This window comes from Zonotrichia albicollis, chromosome 4 (genome assembly GCF_047830755.1).
Source record: "Zonotrichia albicollis isolate bZonAlb1 chromosome 4, bZonAlb1.hap1, whole genome shotgun sequence".
Taxonomy (NCBI): domain Eukaryota; kingdom Metazoa; phylum Chordata; class Aves; order Passeriformes; family Passerellidae; genus Zonotrichia; species Zonotrichia albicollis.
Genome location: NC_133822.1, coordinates 22,654,368 through 22,667,893, shown reverse-complemented (window position 1 = coordinate 22,667,893; position 13,526 = coordinate 22,654,368). Strand labels below are relative to the sequence as shown.

Here is a 13,526-nt window from a genome sequence, read left to right as displayed (position 1 = left end):
AATATTCATGCTTCCAGAGTAAGGGAAAATATTTTCCAAGGAGCCATTTCTGGGGCAATGATAATTTTTTTTCCATCAATAATGCTTTGAATAATACTTCTATACAGTTCTTTGTGTTAAAAGTTGCTTAAACATATTACCTTATATTTCCATATGAAAATTTGTTAACTTTTAAAATACAGCTTACACACTATATCTCCTGGGTCTAAGGAGAATGACAACAATAATACAATGATTTATTTCTCAGCTCAGGTACCAGCCCACACATTCAGTTTTAAATGAAATGTTCTTCCTTCATTTTTTAAAATATAAAATGTTCGTATTTGAGCACCCAGAAAACTCCATTAGGTAAGACTACACTGTGTAAAGGAGGTCAAAAGAGCCAATATACCAGGGAAGTCTGTGCTTTAAAAACTTCACTGCTCCTACTGTATTCCTACCTTATGCAACCAAATACCAGTTACATGAAAAATTGTGATAACGTTGCAAAAGCTGCCAGAGCTCTGAGATGAGCTTTTGTACCACTAACAATGAACAACACTGACAATGAGCAACACTTTTTTCCTGTTAGAGAAAAAAGAGCAACTCAGCACAGCTAACTTTGGAAAGAACAAGCTGCCACTGTGCTCATCTTGGAGCAATTTAAAGGTGCTTATGAGTTCATTCTGCCCTGGTCTGGGACAAGAACACAGGAAAGAAGTTTGTGATCCTTGTTTCCTAGGGTCTCTCTGATTTTGTTCCACCCAGAAGAGGGGAGATGTGGTCTGAAACACCAACAGCAGAGCAATGACCTGTGGAGGGAAGGTGAGGTTCAGTTATGGAGAAATGTCAGCAGATCAGCAACTGGGTCACCACTAAATTGATGTATTCTTACCTTCTGCCTCTGCAAGAGCTGAGGGCAGGGCAGGATGCATCTGGAGACGGTAAGTCATCAGCATTCCTAACACCTGGAGTGGTTGCCTGTCACCTGGAAATTTTTCTGTTTGAATCTATGGACTTGGAGTGAAATCTTTCAAGTTATTCCCAAGACTCTCCCTCCAGATTTCCCTCCATCAGCGTCCATAGGAAAGGTTTTCCCTGCCCTTCTGCTGTCCCACTGCTCTGACATGTTGGATTTTGTTGGACCCTGAGTCCTACTACAAACTTGAGGTGATAATCAAAAAAAAATCAATGAAAGAGCCATTACAATAACAGAGCTTTGAGCTCCTTTTTAAACCCTTTTTACATGCAGAGTCCTCCCACTGTATATCTAACTCATGGGATAAATTCTGCAGAAATCCAGAGGCTTCATCCTTGGAGAACCACCCAGAGCAGTCCAGCACAGACCAGCACAAAGCCTCACTGCATGCACACAGCTGGCTGGATTTTTCTGCAGACTCTGGGTTTGTCTGCTGCAGAGCAGGATGGACAGATCGCTGGAGTGAAATGTGTGACTGAGATATGAATTAGCATCTCCTGACTATTGGTGTGCAAGGAGCAGTTATTGTGGTTAACAATGAAATATCACTTTAGTCTTCATGGTCTTCACCCTTTGTACTACAGGGAGTTTACTTAACCAGGCTTGGAAAGGGCAATTGCAATAAGGCAGTGCTCTTTCACCTCCCAAAAGTAAGAAGAAGAGAAATAAAACTTGTGGGTTTATATCCTTCCCTTCTCATTTAAGCCCAATTTGTGAAATTACCATAATGCCTTGGATGTGCTTGATGCTGGGTTGCATCTCCTAATTGTTCTCAATTCTAGTGCCTTTAAGTAATGATGCCTTGGTCTGTGGCTCACCTCTTGTACCTTTGTTAGGAGCCTTACAGGAATCTGTGGCACAATTCATACCTACCTCAGCCTATTCACAATTGTCTCTGTGTTTCTCAGTGCTGCTAGTTTCATCTTTTGTTATATTGATACAGTAATGATTGCTGCAGTTCAAAGTCCTGCAGTTTGACTCTTTCTTTTCTGACAGTCAGTCTATTTTTTAGGTAGGACAGTACAGAGATTAAAATCAAATTATTTTTAAAGCTTAGTGACTGAACCAGGCTGTATCCTATCTCCTTTTCGAAGCAGAAGCACAAAGGTTATACAATTAAATACTCCAGAAACACACAGAAAAACTTTCCCTTTTCTTTTCAGTCCTTTTGTGTGATTTCTTCTCTCTTTCCAACAGATTAATAGCCTAAATTGACACCCACAAAATCTCAGCTCCATGACATGGGAAGCTCTTCATCTACACCGAGACCTCAGTGAAGCTGTTCATTCTCACCTGTGGCTTTGCAGAGACAGAGTAAGAAATCACTCTCAGAGTCAGAAACCCTTGTCTCTGTGAGTAGCACCAGGTCAGGTAACTCACATTTGATCTTGGCACTGTTATTTGCTGCAGGCCCTTGGCCCAGCTTGCTCCTCTGCTTGCTCCTCCTCTCCTCTGCAGGTACCACCTTGGCACCTCCTAGGTTTGGCTCCACCAGCACAGAGCTGCACCTTACTGTCAGGCCAACATGGGCAATCCTCTCACAGCACTCTTCAACAATTCCATGATGGAAAATCATTTCAAACCGTGATAAACTTTTTTTGGTTTTCCAAAAGTAGACTACCTAGCAAGTTTTGCTGTAGGAGTGGTTCCAGTCTCAGCAGAGCACCCTCCTGTTCTCAGGGCCTGGATCTGCAAAAAGCTTTCTGAGAAGCAGGTCAGAAAGTGCCAAAATAACCCATGCTTTTCAAAATCATACAGCAACAGTTGAATATGCTAGAGAGGAATCAGGTCATTGCCTGGTGGCAGATGGGCTCCCAAATTCCTGAACTGTTTTAAATGGTGCTCCCAGGCACTGTTCTTGCTCTCTTCCCCTTGCTTTTCCTGCCCTGGATCCTGCTGCTGCCTGCAAAAGAGCAAATGTGTGCAGGAACAACAGGCTTGTTTCATGGAAACTGTGTCCATGCTGAAGATATGACTCCTCTTAATGCTTTTGGCAGATCAAGACCAAAATACTGATCATCTTCAAGATTGTTATTGTCCTTGTATAATCCATATGATTGCTGATTAAATCGAGGATATATTGCAATTAGACTCTGATTTGGCACATGGAAAAATGGGAGCTGAACAAGCATGTCATAAGCAATGAGGAGTCAGGAATTTCCCTTGGGACTAAGTGCTCAGTTCTAAGAATATCCTTGAAACTCCTGACTTTCAGTTCCAGGTTATACACCTCCAAGAAGTGCAAGTGCTGCCTGTCAACACTACAGAGCCAGGAGAAATCCTGTTTTCCCTCCTATCCTATTACTCAGCACAGGGTTAGTCATAACTGCCCAAAATAAATGTAACTTTATAACATAAGGCCTTCACTATGCCTTGCTATCCATCTCTCTGGATTATTTAATTATTTCCTTTTCTGCCTTACTTGTCCTTCTTTCAGCTTCTTGATTTTAAAGCAGTGTCTAGGGCTACCTATTCATGTAAATTAAAAGAAAATAAAAGACTCTTCAGGCTCTTCTATTATGTTTTCAAGTGAATTAGAAAATGCACAATTATCAAATTTAAAACAATTATCGGAAGCAAAAATCCTTACCAAGGCAAGAAAACCCCACCCAAACTCGAACACTGCATGTTATCTCTTGTTAACATCACCATTAATAATCTTTAACCCTATTGGCAGAGGAAAGTAAATGATAAAAACCCTCATCAAAGGACTAGAAGACAAAAAATAAAATCCTGGAAGTTAAACCTTGACTTTTTGAGAAGGATGTCAAAGGCAAACTGCAGCAGCTGCTCTCTTTGCTCTACTGAGGGCACAATGCCTGACTTGAACTCCATTTCAAAACACACAAAAAAATACTGTTATTTCTCTGGAATTTAAATTACATTTCCTTTACTATAGGAAATACAAGAATGTATTTCTTTTTATATGCAGTTTTGTATGCTCACATTACCATGAAAGAGAAATATGTATTTTTTTATCATTGTTAGGAATGAAACTTAAAGGTGTTAATTGGATACAGAGTTTCACAAATGAGAAATCTGCAGGTAGGACATGGATAGATTTTCATATTCCACCTTACAGGAGCAGAAAGAAATAAATTGCTGCATTGTCCTGGATATTTCTAATATTAAAAAGCAGAAAGAGCAATCATTTCTAAGCCTGGAGCAACTCTGCCTTCTTCAGCACATGAGATATTCTCCCTTTCATAAGATTTTCACCATGGTTTCTGTAATATTGCTAAAGTTTCCCCACTGGGACAGTACAAGCCTGGATTAGCATTTGGGCTGAGGTCTAGAATATTACATTAGGGATGTTTCAATGCAAAGGATTTGCTGCTACACTGACGCTTTTTTATTTTCTTTCTTTTTGACTGACTTGGTTCTAGAAAGTTAACTTGAATTAAAACTCAACCAAACAAAAACCAACAGCTGGAATATATTCTGAAATATGTAAATTTCATTTAGTTCCACTACAATCCTGGTTAGAGCAGCTCTGAGAGTGAGCATCTGATGGGAACAATAAGAAGCTATATGTTAATGCATATTTCCTCAGTCTATAGAGGGACAGAGGAATTGGAAATGTGTACTCTTTAAAGGTAAAATCCACAGAGAGAAGCATTACCATTTACATTACTGAGGTGCCCTTTAGTTGAGATCCAAATTTATCTTCCTGAATTACCATCTTTAGGCAATCTATTATCTCTGCTGGTTGGAAAGTGCTGTTCTGTATGCCCAATACAAGGTTGTTTAGTTATTAATATTCACAACAATGTCAAAAAGGGATGGCACTGTTATTATTACACACAGTTTTAGTCTTCTTCCCGTCAAAGTTGGGAGTCACATTGCAAAACTTGAGATGGCACCTGGATGTGGTTTGTTTTACTCAGTATCCACAAGGCCAAACAGTAAACTTTGTGTGATAGCAACTTTAGGCAGCTCAACTGAGCACAACAGGATTTTTGCAAAAGGTTATTTATTGTATTTGCAGAGACTCCCGTGGCAGGGAGGAAATGATGCATCTGACTCCATGTTCTCAGAAGGCTAATTTATTATTTTATTATACTATATTATATTAAAGAATAATATACTACACTAAAGAATACAAAAAGGATGCTTACTGAATGCTAAAAAGATAATAATTAAAACTAGTGACTCTCTCCAGAGTCCCAACACAGCTTGGCACTGATTGGCCAATGAGTGAAAACAACTCACAGCAGAATCCAATGAAACAATCATCTGTGGGTAAACATCTCCAAACACATTCCACTTGAGCACAACACAGGAGAAGCAAATGAGATAATTATTGTTTCTCTTTTCTCTGAGGCTTTTCAGCTTCCCAGGAGAAAAATCCTGGGTGAAGGGAATTTTTCAGAGAATATGAATGCCACTGAAAGTTACTGAAGCTTCATATCAACACATCTTCCTTGCAATTAAACATAATGTTAATTATGACTAGTAACTATCAGTGATACAACACAGTGCTTTAAATGTGGGTCAATATTTCAGTGCTGCAGAGATTTTGGGTTTGCCTCTGAGGTGGAACCAGAGCTCTTCCCAGGGTTTCTGAGCTGTCACATGGCCACCCATCCACTACATCCATTCATCTTCTGCTGCAGCCCTGCTCAAGTGTGCCTACACATAATTTGTCAGAGTGAATGGTGCCTGCTCTTGAAAAATCAGATAAAAAGAGGTTATCCAGTGAGGTCTTCCCAGTTGTAAAATGAAGTCATTAATTTAGTCACCACATGAGATGATGTTTTGTACTCCCTGAATTCAAGTTTCTTACCATCTTCTGTCTCAAATGTATTTAATTTAGTATGCTGGATGCTCTACCAAGTTGACAATGCCAATGCATCATTCATGCTCCTTGAGCTTCACTTGGGACTGCTTTATTTCCCCAGCTTGGCAAAGCCTAGTTGTTTCACTAAGTGCCTTTCTATTTGCTTCATTAAGTGACTTTCAGATCTCAGCATGGACCTAATTCTCCGCCCTGCAAACTGGCCTGAGGTCAAGAAGCTGATCACTGTTCCTTGTGTTTAAGCATTTTGTCTCTAAAGTTCTAGCTACAAAGAGATTTCCTCATTCTGTTGTTAAAAGCTGCAAGGAGATCTGGAGGTTGGTTCCCACGAGCTGCAGGGAAATTACCAGGTCCAATGTCACACATCTAAGTGATGGCTGCAAGAATTTTCATCCCTTTCATACAACTACAACTACTGTTGGATGAAACCCTATAATTCTGTGCTTGGGATCTCTGAGTTGATATTGTATGAAGTTCCTTATTTGGCATTTGGATCCTGAGTAAAACAAAACAAAACAGAATCTCCTTATCCTTCCCCACCCTGAAAAGAATAACCTTGCTCAGGAGGAAGCTCGCTTGTGCTTGAGACACAGGAGACAAAATCTTGCAATCACATTCATTCTTTTATCTCTCCATGACTTGAATACATTTAAATCCCAAGTGATGAGAATGAAGAAGAGCAGGAAGGAAAGATTTTCTTAAGGTGACCAAAAATTATCAATCCTCAAACAGCATCTCTTAAAGTCTGTCTTAGAAATGGCATCTTATCCTCTCTACAGCCACTCTTCTTCTGCAGAGCTTGCTGGCAAAGGTCATGTAGCAGAAGAAAGGTAACTAAAGCCTTGCAACAGAAAACTGGAATGAAGAGAGATGTGGAATTACTCAGTTTTAGTTATCCAAATACTTAAGACTAAAATAATAACAATAAAAGTCTATAAACCCCTGAGAAAACACAAGTAGTGAGATAGAAGTTGACAATTTAGCAAGAGCAAGGGTCAGAATGTTCTGTGGAGCAATCAAGGACAAATTTTCCCTGTTCCATTGGCTCCTGCCTGACTGGCAGACTTGGGAATAGATGGGGGATTGATGGAAGGAATGTTGCATCCTTCTTAGGCTGCTCAATCATTATCATTCACCTCAAACAAGTATTTAGGGGGCTGTACAGTGGTGGCATTGTAAGCGCCAGAGACTATGAAAATCTGAGCTGCCCCCATCATTTATCATGTGACATTGTGCACAGTCAACTTGGTTCTCTGGATGCTGTCTTCCAGATGAGTCCTTCAGCAGCAAAGGCCTTAAACAGCAAAGCCCTTTAACATTCCATGCCTTGGTTTGCCTCAAAAGGTCCTTTTCTCTATCACTCACACACGATTCTCTCTGCCTATGGACAGGCTAAGTGTGAATCACAATTTCCATCCCAGAGGAACTGTGCTGGTGTCTCAGATATCTTCTATGGAAAATCCTTTCCTTAGGATTTTTCCTCCTGAGAAGCTGACAGGCCTCAGGAACAAAATGCAAACAATGGTTATCTGCTGCTGTGGAATGCAACAGGTGCATCTGTGATTGGCCCATGTTAGTTGTTTCTAATTAATGGCCAATCACAGCCCACCTGGCTCGGACAGAGAGCCCGAGCCACAGACCTTTGTTATCATTCTTTCCTATTCTATTCTTAGCTAGCCTTCTGATGAAATCCTTTCTTCTATTCTTTTGGTATAGTTTTAATGTAATATATATCATAAAATAATAAATCAAGCCTTCTGAAACATGGAGTCAGATCCTTGTCTCTTCCCTCATCCTCAGACCCCTGTGAACACTGTCACATGCTGGTATTTTACCATTTTTTAAAATAACATGTTGGAAAGCTGACATATTTTCTTTTAACATTTTTGACTGAAATGAACAATGTTGATGTTCCCAAATTAGAATGTTTGTGTTGCTGAACTCAGTTGGAGTTTTAGTTGAAGTCAATTCAAAATGAGCATATCTCTGCCAGGGGTGCTGCAGGCTCCTGGCTTGCCACTTGCTTTGGCATGAAGCTGCAGTGACCTAGGGGAAGTTCAGGGTGGGATAAAGGAGTCTGGCCTGTAATGGAGCATGAGAAAGAAGTCATGTGAATTCTGACATAATAGGATTTGAAGGGTTCAAGTAGAACATATTTCTGAAGAGATGATTATGTCCTGCAGTCATTCTGTCTGGGAGAAGGGATGTACTGGCATGGAAGAGGCACAGGAACAGGACATTCCTACCCAGAGAGGAGTAATTGTGAGTCTCAGACACTGAAACTTGTTGCAGCAGGTCACCATGTGTTTTGTTCCAAAAACAATCCACAGTAAACTTTAAGGAAGAGGAGACAAGTTCATGGTGTGTAAAAAAAAAAAGAAAAAGAAAAGCACCAATCCTGAGCCTACTTTTCAGTGCCTGTTTTTAGGTCTGAGGGGAAAAAAACAACTTGCAGACAAGAGGAGAGCAGCTGATCAGCTGCCTGCTTCTCCCAGGTCCTTCTCCTCCTGCTCCTGCACAAATTGACTCAACACACTCAGGCACTGGGTAGGGTACTGAAAAATGAACTCCCTCTTTCTCTCTCTCCTTCTCCCTAAAATAATTCCTTCTCACTTGATGTAATTTAATCTTTTTCCAGGGAAAATTATTCTTCATTGAGACTAAATGAGGGGAAAAGGGGAATAAACTGTTAATGTAAGTAGAGGGCTAGGGGGATGTAACAGCTCACTTTCTTGAATACTGATGCTGCTATGGGGTTCTCTATTTTCTGCGACAGGGCTACTCAGTGTTGTGACTTTGGTTAATAACTTGTCCAAAGCAGCATCAAAGACCCAGTAGTCTATGAAATATTCTATTTTTCTCCCATTCCAAATGGAAAAACAGCATCTGAGATTTCTTGTAGACATCCCACAATCCTTGGGAAGCCCACCTTGTCATAGCATGGACACAGGTCCTCTTAGGACTTGGAGAAGAACCAATGAGAGGAGAACAAGAAGCTGAGGGAGAAAGCAAAATTCTTCAAAACTACCAGTCAGGGCAAATCAACTAATTCTGAGCAAAATAAAGCACCTGACTTGTGCAGAGTATGTCAGTTCCTTGTATTACTGTCGGAGCAGAAAGCATTCCATGCTTTAGCGTGCACTGTTCATAAGAAAATTGTGCCATCTTGTGGGAAAATGTAGAAAATATCAAACCATACCTTCCCATACGTTATGCAAAATGAAAGGCAGTGCTTCCATGATCAGATATTTGAGGGAATATTCAGTAAAGGGAAGTGCCCAGCCTGAGCACTGAAGGACCAAAACCTTCAAAAGACAAATTCTGCTTCCTGACCTAAACACTTATGTGGGCTTTGCAGTTCTGAGAAGACAAACTCAGCCAGGTGATTTATTACTGAAAAGTGCCAGCCTGGCAGATTTTTCCCAGTCAGCTGTGAACTTCCACAGTGAGCTAATTCTTACCCAAAACAAATCAGCATAGGCCAGCTAACTTGTACCATCCTGATTTGGAACCGTTATAAGAAAAGAATATGCAGATTGATCAGAATCAGAAGAGACATAAATGAAAATGAAGGGAAAAGAAGACTCTCAGAACTGGCAGAAGAAAACTTGTATCATCAGAGCATCAGTCTCTGTGATTCTTGGCTAATAGCAAGCCCACAAGACTTTGTATCCACGAGAATCCTGTTGTATTAGCAGTAAAAAATAAAACCTAGATAATAGCAACAAACGTCTTGGTCAGAGTTCAAATGCTCTACAGCAAATCCTTGGATTATTTATATAGCTTGGAACAGTGGTGCTTTTCAAACAGACATTTGGACATGAGTATTACTGGGCTGCTGTTGCTCAGGAATCCTGCTGCAAGAGGCTCCATGAGGCAGGAAAGATGAGAGAAAAGGGACTTGAATTTTTGGGGTAGAGAAAAAACAGTGGGAAAGCAGCCCAGTGTCCTAGAAAACAATAGGTGGTACCAGTCTGTGCTGGATCCTTCCTTCTCCTGTGCCTGCAGTGCTTTCTCACTGTTCCAGCCTGGCCCTGGTGTTGTGGAGGGAGCCCAAAGTCCCCTCTTAGCCCCTCTGCACACACTGCTTCTAAAGGGTGAGGTTAAGGAGCTCTGGACAGCCCAAGCTGCTCAAGCTTCACAGCTGGGCTCACCCTTTGACAGGAAAAAGCATCAGATGTGTCTGATTAGCTGCACTGCTTTCCCACAGCCACTTAAATAAGGCAAAGTATGGAAGAAAATTCTTGAATGCAAAAGAAGAAAACAAACAAGAACTTGGGTCAGGACAAGATGCATTGCCCTGAAATCATATTTGGGACACATATGCTTTAAATATAAAAACAACTGAGAGATGGTAAACAGTGGAAGGAAAAAGGATATTAAAAAAAATAAAAATAAGAGACTGTCGGAAGTCTTAATAAGCAACGAAAAAGGAAGTCTGAAAACTTATGGTTTTTGCTGCTTGGAAAGCTTCCCTTTTTTATTAACAGTCCCTTGAGATATAAGGGAGGGTTCAATGGCAGGGAGAAAATTTTTAGTCTGGTTTGTTATTTTTACATCAAGAATAAGGACAGCACAAAATAAGAAGGTCAAGCATCAAAACAAAAAGAAAGTTCACGTGATATGTCCATCATGTTGACAGAACCTACTTTAAGTGAGAGTAGGTCCAGGGAGTACAGCAAGAATCAAGGCACTGAACTTTCAGCTAAGATGGAGATTCAGGGCATTCTGTTTCCTGGAAGACAATACAGAGAGAGGGGCTCCAGAGAGAGAGCAAAGTAAAGAATTTCTCTGCAATGTTTGAAGTTTGAATCAGGAGTTTGCTGTGGCCACATTGACACTGAAGATGTTGGGTTCAAACCCTAGACTTGCATGTGCTGGTCTGGGCTAAGATAAGAATTACCGTTCTTCTGTATGGGGCCATCCTTTGGATTTGTGCTGGAAACAGTGTTGATAACTCTGGAATTTTTCGGTAATTTCTGAGCAGAATTTACACAGAGCCAAGACCCTCCTGCCACTCTCATCACCCCACCAGCAACTGGGCTGGGGGTGCACAAAGAGCTGGGGGGAGACACAGCTGGGGGGAGACACAGGGAATTAGTCAAAGGGATACCTCAGACCAAATGCTGCCATGCTGAGCACATAAACTAGGGGAAGCAGAATGAAGAGGAGAGATATTCATTTCTACTCTTCCAGTTCTCTCCCCCAGCCCACCCAGGGGGACTGAGCAGTTGTGTGGTTAAACCTTGGCATTATCTCTAGTCCAAAGTAAAACTGCACATTATTGTATTTGCAGGCACCCTGAGGAAGGCAGGAATGATGCATCTGACTCCATGTTCTCAGAAAGTTAATTTATTATTTTATTATACTATATTATATTAAAGAATACTATGCTATACTATACTAAAGAATACAGAAAGGATACTTACTGAATGCTAAAAGATAATAATGAAAACTTGTGACTCCTTCTAGAGTCTCGACACAGCTTGGCCCTGATTGGCCAATGAGTGAAAACAACTCACAGCAGAATCCAATCAATCAACTTTGGGTAAACAATCTCCAAACACATGCCACATGAGCACAACACAGGAGAAGCAAATGAGATAAGAATTGTTTTCCTTTTCTCTGAGGCCTCTCAGCTTCCCAGGAGAAAAATCCTGGACGAAGGGATTTTTTTAGAGGTGTGAATGCCTCAGCACCTGGTGTATTTGTGCCCTCAGCAATGCATTCTTCACCCTATTGATGTGTCCTGGCTGTGCCAGGCTGTTCCTCATGTGTTTGCTGAGGCAGCCCTCCCTGACATGAGCCTGGGCAGAGTGCTGAGAGCCACAATAATGCTGTCCCCTTGCTGACTCAGGCAGAGAGAGGTCTGAAGGTTTGGGGTTTTTGGCAGAGCATCTGCTTTGCTTGGGGTTGCCAGGAAGGGCAGAGAAGGACAAACATCAATCACACACCATCCTCTCAACCAAAGCTGCCTTGTGGCACACAGTGGCATGCAAGAAAAGCAAAGCCAGCCTTGGCAACAAGGCTCTTGGCACCTGCAGCCATGAAGGTGCTGGTGCTGCTGGTGCAGGAGGGTGTCAGCCTGTACCAGCACCAAGGCCTTTGCAGCAAAGTGCAGCAGGGCTTTGTTAAAGCAGACAGAACAGAAAATGAGCCACAAAGTTGGGATCTGGATACTGAGACAAGGAATTAGCAAGGAGTCAGCTCCAGCACCATGCTGCAATAGGCTTTTTGCATGGGAAGATGGATTATGTAAACCTGTTTTGAACAAATCATGCATTGGTGAGCTTCACTTAGGAAGGCTCAGGCTTTCAGCTCTATTAATTGGGGCTTCCTCTGATGACAGCATCAACTCTGCTGAAGGAAATGGGAATGTATTTGAATAAAGACCTAATCAGGCCAGTAGCAACTACATATTCCCACTGCTGAATGGCCTCTTTGTCAATTCAGCACAGATGTTTGATTGTATCCTGCTTGCTTGGCTTCCTTTTCATGCACAGCCTAACTAATGTGATTAAAAAAATGCAATAACATTCCTCCATATTTGCTTTAAATTCCTCCCTGTTGGTTTTGACCTTTCTGAAAATATAACGACATGTGAGTTTTGATCAAGAAACATTTTTAATTCCTATAGTCTCTGACTAAAAAAGGACCTTGAGATCATTCACTGAGCTTGGGGAGCCCATGACAAGTGCTGCTGGGGAACAGACAGAAAGGTCCTTGGAGGAGAGAGAATATTTACAGGTTCAGAGCTCCCAGTTCATCATAAGCTGTCATGGGCCACCAGTTGATATTCACTGGCTACATCCTGTACCTCTCATTCTTTTTTTCTCCTGGCAGTAGACATTCTACTGGCCCCTTTCCCAGTCCAAGCTATTCAACTTAAGACAGTGCCAAACCACCAAATTTGATCCAATTTTAATCTCCCAAAGCTTGGGATAGGGTTTTACTCTCATCTCTTGTTATAAGATTGCTTCTCATAACAAAATCGCTCCTTTCAAATAGTCAGAATATACAAATTGTTGCTGTCAAATCCACACATTGCATTATTTCAATTGTCTTCCTTTAGTTTTTCAGTCTAGCCCATGAAGAAATGACATATAAGTCCACTGATACTTGCCTCTTCTGACTTTCAGCTGGATTTATTAATTTCCTCCAGAGTCCTGACAACCTCCCAGTCACAGGAGTTTTAACAGGATAACTTCTAAGGTACACCATATCTTCTCCTGCCCCAACTCTCTAGGAAAACTGCCCTCTACTCTTCTTGGTGACAAGTTCTGCTTGAATTGTTGGGTGATTTAAAAAGCCCAATAAAACAAAAGAGAACAGACAAACAAAAAAACAGCTGCAGCAATTTGACATGGGATGGGCTGTTTTTCCCCTTGCACAGCCTCACAGCCCGTGGTCACAGCATGGGGGAGCCAATGAAGGTCCCAGAAAGTGGGTAAAGGTGTGGGACTGATCACCTTATCCATCAGCCACCAGCAGATGAAGGAAAGAAGTTATCATATGGCTTAAACCAGTTCATTGAGGTTTTAAATCCAAACTCCAACTACCCTGACTGGCAAGTTTTCATCTTCCAGAAAGCAAAAGTAGGTGACCTTATTTCAGCTCATAGTAGTTTCCACCAGCCCCAGCACGTTGTGTAAGAGAGCTTCTCCCTTTTCTGTCCTGGTGCTGGCATCTGCTTTGTGAGGCTGGATCCAGTTGGTGCTAGGTTGTGCTATGGATGAATTGCACAGGCACTTTTCAGTCTGTGTCCATTAA

General features: G+C 41.4%; 1 long non-coding RNA gene across 3 annotated transcripts in view; it reads left to right on the top strand.

Moving 5' to 3' along the window:
• The window catches only part of LOC113458702 (uncharacterized), a 41,695-nt gene that overhangs the window by 19,021 nt on the left and 9,148 nt on the right, over positions 1-13,526 (top strand). For 2 of the 3 annotated variants that reach the window (XR_003379207.2, XR_003379206.2), the window contains 2 exons: positions 722-804; positions 2,156-2,329. This is a non-coding gene — a long non-coding RNA (uncharacterized LOC113458702). Of the gene's footprint in view, positions 1-721; positions 924-2,155; positions 2,330-13,526 lie in introns of all 3 variants that reach the window. The other variant, XR_003379209.2, reaches the window with a different exon arrangement.